Raw genomic sequence first — 4,537 nt, forward strand, 5'->3', positions numbered from 1 at the left:
AAAGTTCATGCAATAGACATTCAGAGCTGAACAGATGCATGTAGCAAAATAGATCCCTTCATTATTTTGATGCATGTAGCAAATAGATCAACTATATTATCCTAATAGTATTCTTATAACAGAAGCAATCCGGGGCAGTTGTCATCTTTCATAAGTTGAAGTAACAACCAATTATTCACTCAACAGGCAAGTGCATAACTATCAGATATCTCTTGTAAATTACACAGGCACATTATTCAATCAATAGGCAATGATAAAGTGAAGAGCATTCATGACATTAGACAACAACTAAGATCAATTCAGGTAAGTTTATTTATTTGTGAGTCCAAGTCAATATTAGCACCATCCTCTTCAGCTTCGTCCTCAGGGTTCATTTTCAAAATCTGAAACAGTTGAGAAAATATATAAGAAGAATTCTAAGCATGTTAGATCAACTTTCTACATTTGGCTTCAAACATTACAAACCTCATAGACCTTCGGCTCCTTACATGCTTACCTGATACAAGTGCCAAGCTTCAGTAGGAGACCATCAGATCAAATTGAGAGAAGTCCAGATGCAACTGTTGCACTGTCGACGAGAAAAGACCTCAGCTGTTGTTGTCCCTGCACAAATAGACTGAAAGTATATTGTTGCTTGTGATGAAACACATTCAGAACCAATGCTCCTAGTTGTCCACATCGGAGGGAGGACAGCTAACCTTGGGCTTGCGCATCGCCACGGCCGCCGGCGAGGAGCTCCAGCCTCAGGACCATGGGGAGTGGAAGCATCAGCATAGCAACACAGCATTTTTACAAATTGGGCTTTCGTATTTCTTTAAATTACTTATAAATCTTTAAGTTTAAACTTAAATATTTTTAATTTTTACAAAGTGGAAAACCACCTTCGAAACCACCCAAATGGCCAAATTTGCCCAATTTTAACAGTAGGATGGTGTCTGTTGTCCGGTTTTGTAGTTGAAGGTTGAAAATCGGACTTTTGTGATAGTTTAAGGGTTTAAACCGGGTTTTTCCCTAAATAAAATATCAATCGTTGTAAAAACATGCAGATGCTGGGCAGCTGAGGAATGAATACCTGGACAACACGATAATCGACTGGGCGCCGGGGTTGCCCGCCTCAGAGACTTCCCGAGCTTCATCCGCACCATGGAACCCGACGATGCCATGCTCGCCTTGACCCTGCGCTCAACGGAGTGCCACTGCACCGTCCGTTCGCTGTCGTGTTCCACACATTCGAGGAGGTAGAGAGCCAGGTCATCAGCGACATCTCGGGCATCCTGCCGCCTATCTACACCATGGGGCCGCTACCACTTCTCCTTAGGGAAGCCTACGTCGGTGCCGGCGGTGACCATGCCGCCAGCACGTCGGCGGGCTCCAGCCTTTCCAAGGAGAACCACGCGTGCCAGGACTGGCTCGACGGCAAGCGTCCCCACTCGGTGGTGGCTACGAGTTCCTATGGGTGATAAGGAGCGACCAGCAGGCGACGGGCGCCACCGGTGCAACCACCGTCGTCCTGCCGCCGGAGTTCCTGGCGGAGACGGAGGGGCGGGGCCGCGTGACGAGCTGGTGCCTGCAGGAGGCGGTGCTCCGGCACAAGGCCGTCGGCGCGTTCCTGATGCAATACGGGTGGAACTCGAGGCTGGAGAGCGTCTACACCGGGGTGCCGATGCTGTGCTGGCCATTCGGGGCCGACCAGTAGACCAACAACAGGATGGTGTGCATGGAGTGGTGCGTTAGCGTGGAGATAAGCGGGGACCCCGGGCAGGAAGAGGTGGAGGCGGCGATACACGGCAGGTGATGGGCAGGGGGAGAGGGCAGGAGCTGAGGGGGTTGGCGGCGGAGTGGAAGGATAAGGCCGTGCTCGCGGCACGGTCAGGTGGCTCCGCTTGGGTAAATATGGAGATGGTAGTCAACGAGGTGCTTGCTCATTGGTCTGTTGCTGTTAATTTCACCTCAAGAAAAAGTGGTCTGGATTTGAGTTTTTTTCCCCGAATTTGCTTATAACTAGCTCATTTTCAAGGATTGTAAACAAACTCTATTATTTGGAATGTTCCGAAGTGGTAATAAATAAAGTATCAAAACATTCGTAGGTTAATAGATTGAAATTCTGAAAACCAATTATTCTCCCCAAAATAATGCAGCTTCGTTAGTGATCTTATCGGACTCGGATAACATGACGATTTTTCAAGGACTCGTATGCTATGTTTACTTGTACGTAAGTTGATTTTGTCCTAACAAATTATGCTGAATCGGTGCACGCATCTAATCTCCCTTTCATCTCCAAAACCAAGACGCATCTAACTTGTTATACTCAATTTACCGTCACCATTAGTGGGATTGAACCTAACTGAGACAGCCCTAACAGCCAGGGTGATAAATCAAACAAAATTTGCTGATGAATCTAATTGTAAAATAATTTATTCTTAACTTGTAACTGTGATCGGTTGAGATAGCCGATTGATAACTCGAGCCATAACAGATCATATCGAACCAATGAATCTAACTTAATCGTAGCCCTCGAAGATCAGACCTAACCGAGACAGTATGGGATGATAAAAACCATGTTACATGAATCGGTCGATAAGATTGACTACGACAAGGTATAGGATTTGATCAATTTAATATAAAACGAAGATCACTAAACCTATCGGCTACTGAGATTCTGCAGGAAAAGAGTTAGATAGCAGCCGATAGATCTCTGATCAACATTGGGTAAATTGTGAAATCTTATGAAAACCCATGAAAGATCGGATCTAACCGATACAGCCTTATGAAAACCAATGAATCTTGTGAAATCTTAAAGAAATAACTAAATCTATTATATTTACAAAGACATTCCAAGCAAATTGGACTCTCAAATCTTCTGATGACGTCATCTTTCCCTCCGAGTCGTAGCCAGCCGATGCGCCTCCTTTGACTAATCCTCAATTGCATCTTGACTATGCTGGCGACAGCTTTGATCAGGTCTTCTAGCATCTTGGGCCGTGGGCCTTCCTGAGATTCTCCATCGGCTCCATTTTCACTTACCAAAATTATACATGCAAAATTTTAACATCAACACATGTGATGATGTGATGCGAGGGAGCACGGACCCATGCGTGTAGCTTTTCCCTGCTGCTCTGACATGTGCATGGAAATCCTAGCCGAATACAACTCATGTGCTATTCTACGTTTTAGGTGTAGAAGTTTATTCTACACCAATAGCTAAACTGAGCAGAATTATTGAATAATTATTCAGTGGTTTAGTAACCGGCGTGGTATTACTGAATATGGTCCAGTAACATGATAAATTTAGTTCAATATTTTTTTGATTATTTTTGCTAGTTATAGAAGGTGGGTGTAGAATGACATTCTACATGTTAGTATTGCCGTTTATATATACACAAATCTGTGGTCACAGGTGGGACGCGCATGAAGAAGTTGGCTTCTGCTCCGAGAGCGTGAAGATTGTTTTCCGCGCCATCTACCACACGAGCAACCTGCTCGGGGCCAAGGCCGCGGCGTCATCCACCACATCGCCGAGCTCGTAAGTCTCTTTTGATCGATCACTTCAGCTAGCTAGCTACTTAGCTAGTGAGCGAGCAATGGTCGATCACTGAGCGATTAATGGCGGAGCTAGCTAATGATGCTCTCGCATGATGCTTGCAGTGGGCGGACCAGGTGAGGGCCTCGATGGCCGAGGCGCAGTGGAGGATGAAAGGGCACGTGCCGTCCTTGGATGAGTACATGGCGGTCACAGTGCCATCGTTCGGGCTGGGCCCAATCACCTTCACGTCGTTCTGCCTCCTCGGGCCGGAGCTCAGCGAGGAGGTGGTCCGGCCGATGCGGCAGGAGTTCTGGAACATTTACAAGGTTTCGCACCTTATGTACAGCGAGGAGGACGGCTTCACGTCGACCAGCAGAGAGACGTTGCGCGCGGCGAACGCGGTGGTGCACGAGCCGCTGGCCTAGCGGCTAGGAGGGAAGATCGACTCCCCGGCAGCCGCCGCGTCTGACAAATTATGAAGTTCATTGCCGCGCGCGGTGCTGATTGGGACGCTATTTCAAATAATTTCCAACTATATTGAGACTGAAAGCAATGAAGGGGTGGAAAGTGTCACGTGGTTATTCGAATTTATCTAAATTTATATCCGCTGAAAGCGAATATGGATATCCGTATCCACACATCCATTTCTAATATGATAGAAACTAAAGTGGATATATTTGAATACTCGCTTCTTCGTGATCCAAATTCGGATTCATAATATAAATAATTGTACATATGGATTTATATCCAATATTATCCGTATTTCATATAGAATAAGCACTTCCCAAGACCATGCTATAAATATATTATTTTATTTCAGTATAAATTGATGTATTTATTGATGCACATTACTTTCAAATACTTAATTTTAATAATGTAAAAAAATTTATTTGCTATATTTTTATATTAATATTTTTTATTTACTAAAACATTTTTGATAAAAAGTAACAAAAATAAATGTGGAAAGAAACACAAGCAAAGGAAAGTAAAATAAACTAGAACACATATATACAT

General features: G+C 44.6%; 1 pseudogene; it reads left to right on the forward strand.

The window, feature by feature from the left end:
* Positions 1–751: 751 nt before the first annotated feature.
* Positions 752–2,001, forward strand: LOC120667864 (annotated as a pseudogene).
* The last annotated feature ends 2,536 nt before the right edge of the window (positions 2,002–4,537 follow it).

The sequence above is a fragment of the Panicum virgatum genome, chromosome 3N, assembly GCF_016808335.1.
Source record: "Panicum virgatum strain AP13 chromosome 3N, P.virgatum_v5, whole genome shotgun sequence".
Taxonomy (NCBI): Eukaryota; Viridiplantae; Streptophyta; class Magnoliopsida; order Poales; family Poaceae; genus Panicum; species Panicum virgatum.